General features: G+C 34.6%; 1 protein-coding gene across 3 annotated transcripts in view; it reads right to left on the minus strand.

The window, feature by feature from the left end:
* SEMA3D (semaphorin 3D) overlaps positions 1-13,640 on the minus strand; it is a 194,356-nt gene that overhangs the window by 155,863 nt on the left and 24,853 nt on the right. For 2 of the 3 annotated variants that reach the window (XM_050785240.1, XM_050785241.1), the window contains exon 2: positions 5,040-5,170. The gene's annotated coding sequence lies outside the window, so the exon portion shown is untranslated. Of the gene's footprint in view, positions 1-3,590; positions 3,659-5,039; positions 5,171-13,640 lie in introns of all 3 variants that reach the window. The other variant, XM_050785242.1, reaches the window with a different exon arrangement.

Below are 13,640 nucleotides of genomic sequence, written 5' to 3' on the forward strand. Positions count from 1 at the left end.
GTTCTGAGCTTTCAGTGTGGACACTGATGGCACTCACAGTTTACTGAGCAGGAAATGGTTAACATCATCTAGTTCAAGGACTCTCATATTTGAGTTCTCCTAATAATCCAGATAAGATTTCCACTAAGGTCCTTAGCTGAGAGAAAATACACATTTCTATAAGATACTTGTTTTTAAAAGGAAACAGTGTTTATATAGTTAACTGGGTTACTGAAACACGAAAATGAGATAAAATGAAAAATTAGTTCAAATCTCCTTCCTCAGAGCACCCCCGGGTTTATTTGCAGTTAGGGTAGACTCATAAGAAGACAGAGTTCTCCTCTCAGTACATCTCACAGGAATGTTAAAACAAGTAGCTATTCTGAATATAGTTAGAAACTTTGAAAAAAATTAGTTAAATCAGTCTCAGTAATATCAGATAATGTCTCTAATTATATATGTGCAGTGTGTATGTGTGTGTCCATGTGTGTGTGTGTGTGAAGTTTTTTTGTTGTTGTTGTGGCTAACAGTACTACATGAAACATTTATATTGCTTAGTATTTGAGAAACTTTCAGGTGATATTAAACTTTTAAATAGGCTAAGCTTTTAACTGCGTTAAATTATTTTAGAACTTTAGAAACTTTTTTAAAAATATTTTATTTTTCTAACATTTACAATAAAATGAATTAACAAGAAACAAAAAATAAAACCATTTGCACAATAAAAGGGATTAAAAGGAAACACAAAATAACACCAAATCTTAAAATGCTATGTCAAAATTTAAAATGTCTTAATAAACACTGATAATATTATTTTCTTAAAAATACAAAAGTAACACTTGGTTGGGCGTGGTGGCTCATGCCTGTAATCTCAGTACTTTGGGAGGCCAAGGCAGGTAGATCATCTGAGGTCAGGAGTTCAAGACCAGCCTGGACAACATGTCGAAACCTCGCTTCTCCAAATAAATAACTAAATAAATAAAAATACAAAAAGTTAGCCAGATATGGTGTCACGTGCCTGTAATCCTGCTACTTGGGAGGTTGAGGCAGGATTGCTTGAACCCAGGAGGTAGAGGTTGCAGTGAGCCAAGATCGTGTCACTGTGATCCAGCCTGGGTGACAGAGCAAGACTCTGTCTCAAAAAACAAACAAACAAACAAAACAAACAAAAAACAAAAGTAACACTTGCCTTAAACAATGATAGTGGTCCCATTTACCATCACTGTCTAACATCAAATTTTCAGTCACAGACTCTGTGATACTGTAAATCCTAGGAAATATTTGGCGTATTGGACTGAGAAAAATCAGAAAACAATGAGATTAAAGAAGATACTGAGCTTTTATAGTCGCCATACAGTGCCTCCATTCACTTCCACCATGTCAGAGGCTTTTGGACTTCTCAATTAAGATTCAGGGGCTACGATTAACATTAGCATCTAATAGTCTAACACTGTGATTCCAAAACTATGTGCAAGGCACTCTGGAGTAATACAGTGAACTCACCAGGAATGCTGTAAGATATTTTAAAATTTCAAGATAAACACAACAATACTCATTATTTATCAGACACTGTATTAACTACTAGTCAAGCTGTTTCTTAATTTCAACACTCCAGGGGGTTACATTCAAGGGGTCACAGGTATGTGAAGTTGGGTTCTCAGTAAAGCAAGTGTCCTCAAAAGTCCTTGTGGAACAGGTACTAAGGATCGCAATATTCAATCCGATTCCAAGGTTTGAGAAGCTGCACAGTGCCCAACACATATGCACTCCCCATTAGTAAGTAATTCACATGTAATTTAAGGATATTTAAATTTAAAACATGTAAAACATTTTTTTTTGTTTTAATTTATGTTGTCAGGACATAAACACTTATTAAGTTGTTTGGCCTTAACTATAAAAATCAGAATTCTTAGTATTTGTTTGTTGGCCTAGAAGTGTGATGAAAAAAAAAATTGAGCTGTTATGGCACTAAGAACTGAAAATTTTGGAAAGATATTTCTGTTCTAAATACTTTTCTAGAAAAAAAAAAAAATATATATATATATATATATTTATCCCTGTAAATCGAATCACTTCCCAAATCAAACCTGAAACCTGAAGGAGAATTTGGGTATGCAATGTACCAATCAATTTACTGCTTACATCTTAACGTTCATTTTGTCTCCTTTACTCTTCAGTATCTTCCAGCTTTTGCTACATTTATACCCAGAAGATTATAGTCATTGCAGCTTTTCTATGTTTTGGTTCTCTGAGTTTAGGTATAAGGTAATGAAGTAAGTAAGACCTGGCATAACAATGTCCCTATTGTGGTGCCACGATTAAGCCTCACTGGAAAGGATCCAAAGATGACTTTCTTTACGTTGACTTCCCTCTGTGGTGAATGGTGTTATTTTGTGTTTCTTGTTAATTCCTTTTATTGTAAATGTTAGACAAACAAAATAATACTTTAAAACAATGTTTCTAAAGTTCTAAAACAATTTAACTCAGTTAAAAGCTTAACCCATTTAAAAGCTTAATATCACCTGAAAGTTTCTCAAATACTAAGCAATATAAATGTTTAAATAGCACTGTTACCTACAATAAAAAAATCTACACACACACACACAGACACACAAACACACACACCGCACATATATAATTAGAGACGTTATCTGATATTACTGATACTGAAAGTCTAGTAAAACTATGTAAAAAAAGTTGCTGCAAAAACCCTATGTAAAACTGAATAGAGAAAGTGTTGTCAACTCAAGAAAATGGTTCATTTTCTTATTCCTTAATTTGGGCTTGTATAGTCTGTCCTCATTTCTTCTTTCATTCTTCACTTTGGAAATCTTCAAAATAAACCAGCTAAACATCTCCAAGTTTATATATGTATAGAAGGTTTCTGGAAATTTTTCCTAACCCCAAATTGAGACAAAGCAAACAAAAACAGTGTCATACTCTTAACAAACAGTAACACATTATTTTCAAATCAGTTCCAGAAAGAATATAGTTCTTAACCTGAACTAGCGATTAGACAATATATATTTCTATATGGGTTAAACTAGAACATCGTAGTTGATGTGTGAATGCATCTGTGTGTGTGTGTCTGTGATCAAGGTATGCAATTTTCAGTATATTATAGTGTATTTAGTACTATTTCCTTTATATTCTCAAAGCATCTTGTACTGGCACAGCTTTTTGTGATAATATTTTCTGTTTATTTCATCACATTGATCTGAAGGTTCTAGATAAACTTAAACTATTATATTAGAAGAAAATTTAAAATTCCTATTTAAAAATTCCAAAGTTTAGACTGTCTGAAAGAAAAAAAAAAAAAAAAAGGATTTTTGACCTTACTATGATAAAAATAATGAAAAAGTCCACAAAACTTTTTTGCAAAGAACATCTCTTACAATTGTATTATATGCCTTGAGATGCTTTCTTTGTTTTCTAATTATATAATAGTTAATTATCTTATAGCTTCTATGACTGAATATATGAAACAAAATTGTTTAAATTTCATAATCATTGATTTCATAACCACTTTATGATTTTTTCTCCCTTTGATTTACTAAACATTTACCTCTTCCTTGTTTTGTTTTTATGTTTTATTTTATACCTATACTTACTTGTAGGACAATATTTGTTTGTTCAGAGTGAGGGTTCTTTAACCTTTGGTTTCGATTATTTCAAGTACCTGTTAAACAAATTTTACTGTAATGTGTAAATAAGTAATGACTGAATTATCTATTACTGATTGTTAGAATAAGCCAAAGATGCATGTAAAAGAATCATTGTCAGCCATAAGCAAATAAAAGAGGAATCAATATTTACAATTACATTTGATCTCTTATCACCAAATTAAATTATATGGTAGTCAAAAGACATCATTTTTCTTGCCTGAAAATTAATAGTTTATAATTTGAGGACAACGCTATGTCTAATTTGAGGAAGAAGACAAGTTAGCTAGGATGAAAGTGATCTCAGGCTAAGTGCCTAAAATGTTAATCACAATCTTATAGTAAAAGGAAAATGAGAGCTATTAATTATGCCTATCAAACAATGAAACAACACAACAATAACAGAATATGATGTTGATTTTTGGTATAGTAATAACTCAACAGAGCATTGCCAAGATTACATACAAGCAAAGTGTCTTCAAACATAGATTAATAATCTCATCAAAATAATTTATATTGAAAGAGTTTATTTTATAAAACAAATACACACATGTATTAGGATTAGAAACTGATAAATTACTTGGTGCTTACATGGTATATGTTGTTATTCTATACAACAAATAAAATAGTAGAAGGGACTAACGTAATTGTTCATCTTTAGCTCTGGAGCTGAAGCAAAAGTAGTCACTGATGGAAGTCAAAGTCAAGTCTAGCAGCCTAAGGAACTGGGACACTGTGACATGTTCAAATCAAGAAATCACAAGAAAGCTATGTCTGCTAATTCTGAGAGAGGTAAATAACTATTTGCAGGTGATTACTAATGTAATGGCAACATTATAATGTATAGTCATCCCTTGATACACACCAAAGATTGGTTCCAGGATCTCTGCCATTCCCATATGCCCACGTGTGCAACATTCTCCCACAGTCCTCCCTGCAGAACCCTGCTATATAAGAAGACTGCCTTCAGCATAAGCAGGTTTTGCATCCTGAGAATACTGTATCTGTTTGGAAAAAAAAATATTCTAATATAAGTGAACCCACCCAGTTTAAACTCATGTTGTTAAAGGGTCAACTGTATATAACTAACAGGACTCAAAGCATTACAATTACTTTACACTATATTTGTTTTGAGAGTCATTGATACAGCAGAGACCCAATCATTATTTGCATTCCAAGGTCTTGGAGTGATCATGTCTAGAAATAACATCGTATGTAGTGTGGACATAGATGATCCAAAGTTTGCCCTAACGAACCGTCCTGTAGAGTGCTTCCTCTCCAATCACATCAGCCCAAGGACAGTGTATTAGAATTATTCAGAGAAACAGAACAAATAGGAGAATACATGCATTTATCTATCTATCTATCTATTGAGGTTTATTTAAGAGACTGACTCACATAATTATTGAGGCTGACGACTCCCAAGATATGCAGTTGGCAAGGTGAAGATTCAGGAGAACCAATGGTGTATGTTCAAAAGCCTGGAACCAGGACAGCAGATGTTATAGTTCTAGTCCAAGTGTGAAGGCCTGAAAAACAGGAGAGATAATATTACAGTTCCAGTCCAAACACCTTCAGGTTCCAGGACCAATAAGGGCAGACGTTTCAGTTCAAGTCCAAAGGCAGAAAAATAAATATCCCAGCTCAAGGTAGTCAGGCAAGAGGAAATTACCTCCCACTTGTGGGAATGTCAAGCTTTTTTTTCTATTAGGTCTTCAACTGTTTGGGTGAGACCCACAACAGGAGACACAACAATCTGCTTTACTCAGTCTACCAATCCATCTTATCCAAAAATGCCCTCTCAGACAAATCTAGAATATTTGCCCAAATGTCCGGGCACCCCATGGCCCAGTCAAGTGGACACATGAAATCAACCGTCACAGAAACCCTTAGCTGCTCCTTACTGCTAAGAGTGCTTACTGCTTGCTTCTGCTTGCCTGACCTCCAAGTCATCATATTGCCTGTGCCTGCTAAACCAAGGAATGTTCAGACACTACAGAGAATTCCCAAGTTCCAAACTCTCATCATGCCCAGTTTTCTCAGGGCTGGCTAGAATATACATTCATCATGCTCAGTTATTAATAACTCTTAGTGGTTGATAACATTTACCTTTCAGTAGAAACCTTATTTTATTTTTTAGAAAGATGGAACAAACATGGACGTTCCCATTGAAGGGAGCCTCAAGGAAATGGCAGGGAAGCATACTCTTGGTATCCCATCAAACGTCATACAAACCCTACCATGTGGGGGGGTCTGTCACCTTCTCTGTACCAAGGCTGACCAGACATTTACTTATTAACACCTTGGAAATGAGCATGTATGAAATGCACTTGCACAGTTTGTGACTTTTATTGCAAATGAAGTAATGGTCAGGATGGCAGTGATTTGAAATACAGTAGAACAGATTGTTTCCTTGTTTATAGGAAACTAGAAGTGGAGTATAAAATGCACTTTGTAAATGTACCAGAGAGAACCATAAAACTGAATAAGTGCATTGACTAAAATACAACACAAGGTGATAAGTTTAGGTTGGCCCTAAATAATAGACAACCATAAAAGATAATTAGGTTTGAACACATAATCTAAAGAGAAAAGAGTAAAACCTTTTTACAAAAATATGCAAAAATCTGAAAAGAATTTAGCTAAGCTCAGATGTCATTATTTTTAAAGGTATTAATTTAAAGATAAAGCACAACTTGTCTTTCTACATATAAAAAATTGTGTCATGTTATTACTGTCATCTCCACAGTTTTTCAAATTGATTGCTTTAAAAATAATGTAATGATCTTGCATTGCGAAGATTTTTCAAACATTTTATTATAAAAATTTTCACACATACAGAAAAGTTGAAGTATACAAAAAGCATCTGTATACCCACACCTAGATTCTACAATCACTCTTTTTTTTTTGACATTTGCTTTATTATCACATTATACATTCCTGCCAATCCATCCGACTTAAAATATTTTTTTCAAAGCAGGACAGTGATATCCATATACGTTACCCCTAAACACTCTATCAGAATAAAAATATTTGTATTTTCTCTTGTAACTTAAATATATATGTTGCTAAGGGATAAAAATATATAACAAAATAGATGTCTTACTGTGCACTAAATCTGTTGGACACTAGTTACTTATACATTGGAGTTTAGTGCTTATGAGGCTATCATCTTAGTTTTAATCTCCCTGAGGGTCCATTAGTTATTTTGTTTTCCATAGGTACATGTTAAACCCCTAATAACATTTAGTCATACTGAAACTTAATGTACTTCCAACAGGGGTGTAACATGCTAAAGACACAAATCTTAAATAATAGACAAATCAGGGAACAGGTCCAACTGATGGTGTTAATTAAAGACATTTTACAAATGATTCACTTATACATTTAGATACTATAAAACAAACCTATTATTTAAAAAATATATAATAAACAATAATTTATTTACCTTTTAGAGATGTCATACTTACCTATATTCATGTTTTATTTTAGTTATATATTTATTTCTAATGGGGGTTAGCTCTTCAACAGAGTATAAATTATAAAATGTCTAATATTGCCAGAGATAATATTTGCATTTATCATACAGCAGCAAGTAATGAGCCCTTGACATCTCATAAAATTGTGGCACCTCAGTAAACGACAATTAAATGCTGAGCTCTTGCGAATATGAATGAACAATATGACTTATGTCACACTTACACAATTCCTTTTATTTTAGCTGATGTGCTTCTAAGTCCAAATGTGCACTAGCTTATCCAGTTGTTTTTATTTTTCTTCTGATAATTGTTAGCTTTATCACCTATTTGTTACGTGTGTGTGTGTGTGTGTGTGTGTATATATATGCTTAGAAATGTAGACAAAATAATATTTTAATTTATCTTGCATTATGTTGTAATATAAGTGATTTTTTTTTAGATGAAGTCTCGCTCTGTCACCCAGGCTAGGGTGCAGTGGCAAGATCTCGGCTCACTGCATCCTCCACCTTCAGGGTTCAAGCAATTCTCCGGCCTCAGCCTTCTGAGTAACTGGGACTACAGGCACGCACCACCACACCTGGCTAATTTTTGTATTTTTAGTAGAGACAGGGTTTCACCACATTGACTAGGATGGTCTCTATCTCCTGACCTCTTGATCCACCACCTCAGCCTCCCAAAATGCTGGTATTACAGGCGTGAGCCAGTGCGCCTGGCCACAAGTGATTCTTAAGATAATAAAGCAATCTCCAACTTCAATGTATTGCATAGAATTATAGAGTTTGATTCTTCCAACTTAAAGGAATAATTGAATTTTCCAGAGTATAAAGTTATAAAAATCACATTTCAGAAAAATAATATCTCTTTAAGACCTATGGTGTTAACTATATTTTAGTTTGGTATTGAAAAATTTTAAGAATTTTACTAATTTATGAGCAAATTTCAACCCCTTATGAGTTGCTTACATTTTCCACCCAAGTCATCACCTATAAGCCATTTATATTCATGAAATATAGAGGACACACAAAGAAAGAGAGCTGGCACAGATTAAAAAGTAATCTTTTTAACAAGCTCTTTATGAAGTAAATCAACCAGTTTACCAAAAACACCACAAAATACCATTAGCATAACAGACAGTAAGAAGAAAATAGTTATATCAGCAAATATCTTAGCCTACAGACACTTTATGGAAATCACCACAAGAAAAATAACACAAAAAGTAATGGTTCTAAACATGCTTTGTTTGGAATAATGATGCCATTAACACTTGGCACTACAGTGCCCAAATGGAAGTGTGTTTGCATAATGGTTTACTTTACTCTTTATAAAGATAAACACAGAAGGTCACTGTGCAGAGGCTGACATGCTTCGGGAATAAACGGCACTTTGAAATACAGAATGTCTCACTGTTTCTGGCACAAACCTCCCTTTTTAGTCTGATTAAAAAAAAATAGACCTAGGGTTTTATTCTATTTCTTATTTTTATAATAACAATATTTTATCCTTATTTGCTGAGATGGATAAAGAAAGTCAATACTAAAAATGTGGCAGTTAACAAATAAATTATGTTAACAATATCAAATATGGTAACAATTTTGATATCAACGTTAAAATATCAGCACAATGCAATAAAAATAACTTGTATGAAAGATTCTGGTTGTATTCAAAATATTAACCAAAATATTTTTGTTTCTCCAAGTGAGACTAAATTCCTGAAAAGATGCTTTTATAAGTTGACAATTTGGTACACTTAAACAGCTCCCCATTGTACATTTTATGCGCCTTTTCTTCATAATTTGACCCTTGCCTACACTTTATGTATACTGTCTAAAATGTGCTCACTATAATACTCTGATGTCTGAGTTTTTTGTACCATGTGACAATATGATCTTATATTTCTCTTGTGACTTGTATTTTACAAGGCTTGTAAGTAAATAAACTGCATTAATTTATGCTGTACATACATCAACATTGTTTGGGGAGAACAAAGCAAAACAAAACAAGCCAACAAAGGCTCTGCTGGACGGAGATGTAGCTCCTCTCAACAACGCCCAGCATTCCTCACATTTTCACTTCAGTCCCCCAAAGCACACTGATTTGTATCATCAGAATTTTTTCTGTTCCACTAAGATCAGAAACTCAATTTCTGGCCCTTTCTACAAATTCCTCATAGTGACTTATTTCTCCCCTTCTCACCGACTGTGTCTATAGTGTCTACCTGCTTTGCTACCCACATCACCGTCTTTACTATCACCTCAGCTACTGGCAGGACCCAACACCTGTAGTTCCTTAACCCCCTTCGTCTGTTTTTTCCTCTTACTTACCTTAGACCCTGATATTCTCTTATTTTGACAATGACTGGCTGCACTTTCAGCTAAAATTTTGTAACAAGTATAAACACATAAATCAAATGGCAGTGAGGGTAGAGAAGGATGTTAAATTGCAGTTTCCAGGCCATCATCTTCAAATATTTCATTGCAGCAAGTCAAAGAGGGGTGATAAGGAATCTGGATTAATCATGAAAGCACTCCAGGTGGTAGGACAGAATCTACCCCTTTTTAACAGTCATTGAGTTTAAAATCGGTTCCCAAATCTAGAGTGCCAGACTCAGATTTTCCTCTAACTTTAGTCCTCATCTGTCTTTATTACCTAATTCATGAACCATTACATTATTTTCTATCTTCTGTCACTTCCGCCCTCTGGTCATATACAAACCACATGTGTACTATGAATGTGTTTTGATACAACTGATTTGGTAGGCAATGGGGAGCCATGTGTTGTTTTGTAAACCAGAAAGACAAACTTTTCAAGTGGTCAAGGTTCTTCTCAGTATTATCAGAAAATTTATTATGGCTTTATCTCTAACTAGGCTTCGAATTTGTGAATAAAACGTTGTCTTATTCTCACTTAATCATCATATTGCTGAACTCCACTCCAGTTATGAGTGAGAACATAGTGACAGAATGTAAATGATTTGATGTAGCTGCAGAGCTATTCACTTTGACAGCAGGCCATCTAATACCAGTGCGCATTCTTTCCTTCACACTGTCCTGCAGATGGTAGGATTTCAGTAACCATTACATAACTGGAGGAAGGAAGCAAGAAAGATAGGAAAGAAGGAAGTGAACGAAGAGGGAATGACCAACTAGTGTTCAAGAAACACAAGCCATAAGTTCTACAGTAACTACTCCAGAGATGATATATCTATCACATCTCTCCACAAACTATATCACTTGTGGATAAAAACTGAACTGTTATTTTATTGAACTGAAAATAGTAATATTGAAAATAATATATATCTCAATTCAACTTTGATAAAATTGAATTTTCAAGCCTAACAGGATACTGCCAAACTATTTATTGATCTGATAAAAAAACAAAAAGGTAAGGCATTATATAAAATAAGGAAATATGTATATTTTTTTACCATTGAAGTGTGAACAAAATTGATATGGTTAAGAGATGGATGAACATGCAGTCAGAGTGACAGAGATTACTATCAACACCAGCATGAAAGTATAGCACTGGGAAGATAATGGATCTGATCAAGATACAGAAAAAAAATAAAGAGGTCAATAAACACATGAATAAGATCTGAGTCAGGCAGAATGAGTAAAAATAAAAACTATAAAGAACAAGAGAGACAGAGTCATAGTGAAAGAGAGAGAGAAACTGAAACCGAGATTTCCACGATGGAAAAAGAATTAGCCAGAAGGCAGCTGTAGGCAAATGGGGGCGACGCAGTGTGCCTGACTCTCTGCCTGTAGAAACACGCATCATCATTCTAATGAGAACCTTGGGGAACAAGAAAACATCATAGCAGCACAGGAGGTAATGGGACCCTCCTAAACAGGACTGGTGGGACTGCACCTGGTGTTCAGACCCGGCATCTCGTTATCTAAAAGGTGCAGGGAAGCTGGAAGGAGTTCAGAGACATGATGGAAAAATGATTAAGATACAAAGAAAGATGATTTCTGATGGAAGATTAAAGCACTAAAGAAGCTCAACTTGGATGAGCAACAAGTTGACGGGCAAAGTATCTCTCTACAAATCAGCAAAATATATCAAAATTCTGGAGGAAAAAAGTATTATTAAATTTGGTACTAGGAGAAGAGGTTTATGAAGAATAATTGCAATGAAGCAGAAAAGAAGTCAACCCTAAAATTAGGAAGTGAAGTATAAAAATGCAAGCAATGACTACTTGCATGTATGGAGGAGGGGAATGGACAACATCAGTTGGACAATGTAAATAAAATACAGGCAACTTGACCACACAGAGGGTGACCGTGATTCTGGAAGACAAAACAATCAACATAAAATAAGGAAATATCAGAATTATATTAATAATACAAACTCAATTTTCAAAAGGACGAAAAATTTTAGCTTTATCTTCCATGTTTTCTTGTTACACTAGCCTTCACCTGAAATAATAAATTAATTCAGTAATTTCCAGAAGGGAACTAAATAAAATCGAATAATTGGTCATTTTAACACGGCTTACAGTGATTCTTTGTGTTGATTTGCAAATTAATATTTTAAAATATTGAAATGTGAATAAATCACTCATATAATTAGCAATGGGGGTAAATATAAAATATATAAATAACATATAGATAGATATGGAAATAAATCATAAATATTTTATAATGTTTTAATCATTAAATTATTCCTCCCTCCCCTGCTGTAACTTTGCGGGGTATGAAAAACCCAGATACCCATGGCCTCTGGAGGGGCAAAGAAGACAGGGCTGGAACTGAGGATGGCTGCAGGTTGAGTAGGCAGGGAGAGTTGCAAGAAGCAGGAAGAGAGGAAAACAACTATCATTCATGTAGGAGTGAGGTGGCTCTTCACAGAAGGAAGCAAACAATTCTCAGGTGGGACTTATTTATCCATAATAACACAGGCTGTTGCATGTACATAGAGGTCAATCTGTATTTTTTTCTATGAATCACTCTGTAATACCCATCATAGGAAGAAAGTGAACTACCCACACAGGTATTATTTTTGGATTATGATATTTGAGTTAGCAAAACAGGTATGTCATCCACCATCTCGCAACTTAAATATTCACAGTGTTGCATACAAATATATTTTTATTAAAACTCAAAGTGAAGATTTCTGCATTTTAAGAAACATCTGATGCACAATAGAAAACTCTGAGGAAATGAAATTCTCACTCTAGTCAGACCGTCCATTTGTTTGCGTTTTATGCATTTGCTTGTCTGACACTCATCTCTGTGCTTTGAGAGCCAATGTAATAATAAACTGTACCTGTTTTGCAGCTGTTCCCAATTTGTAAAACATGTGTGTTTTTTTTTTTTTAATCTCAGTTTAATTTCAGCTTTGGAGTTAGATATTACTCTTCCTCTGTTTCACAAGTAACAAAGCAAGAATTAGAGGGGTTTCTGAGCAGCCTAAGTCAAGTAGAAAGAAGGGCTAACAACAACAAAGACCTCATCCTCCAACTGCCCAGCAAGTGATCCTTCCACTGCATTGTATGTCCTGAGCAATTCATGTACAAAGTCACAGCATCAATAAACACAGAGTTAACAAAACAGTGATTACTGCATAAAACCACACCCTTATCATGAGTTTGTTGGGAAACATAAAAAGTGCAATTATTATGAAAGAAAAATGAAAGAAGCAAGTGAAGTAGATTAAGTAAAAATTAATAACAAAAGTTATTAGCTTAAGTTTCCAGAATGTGTAGCCATTTGTTTTCATAGAATGACCTTTGTTTTCTAAGTATGACATGTCATAGTTGATTAAAATGCAACTCATGCCACAGTGAAAAAAGCCAGAAATTTCAGGTAGGTTTAAGCATTCAGAACAAAAGGACACTCTAAAGATGGGTGGAGTGGAGCAGTAAATGGAAGGAGGAACAATATGGGAAAGGTGTACTGGGAGGGTGAGGAAAACCTGAGGAAGAATGTGGAAAAAGAGTGGAAGCTCTGACAAGTTTCCAGAAACTGAAAACAAGCATATGCACAAAAAGAAACTTGGCAACGTCTTTCCAAATGCACCAAGGAGCAATCTGCAGAACAGAAGGTTCCAGTAGCTGAGAGGAAATACACTTAGCAGAGGCAAACATCATCTTGGAACTGACTGAAAGGAAAATAACATTTAAAATGTTCAGACTCCTTGGAAGACAGAAGTAAAGGAACTGAGTCAGCGATTGAATGTCATAAGGCAGAGGTTTAGAGGCCGAGGACATCCAAGGAGGTGAGCTAAGGAGAAGGAAAGACAAGGATGTGAAGTAAGAATATAAAAAAAGTATACATAAATCCAAAATATACAGTAAGATTAGAAAGTAAAACAGAATACAAAGAAAAGAAAAAAAAAAAGGCACTTGGAAAGTGGCCTCTCCATAACAGTGAAGAAAAAAAAAAAAAAAAGGCACATGGAAAGTCGCCTCTCCATGAAAGTGAGCTAACGCTTGTGCAGCAGTGAAGAGCTTAAATTCTAAAATCCAACTGCCTGGGTCCACATTCTATCTTCACAGCTCAGTAGGAGGAAATTGGGG

The sequence above is a fragment of the Macaca thibetana genome, chromosome 3, assembly GCF_024542745.1.
Source record: "Macaca thibetana thibetana isolate TM-01 chromosome 3, ASM2454274v1, whole genome shotgun sequence".
In the NCBI taxonomy this organism is placed as follows: Eukaryota; Metazoa; Chordata; class Mammalia; order Primates; family Cercopithecidae; genus Macaca; species Macaca thibetana.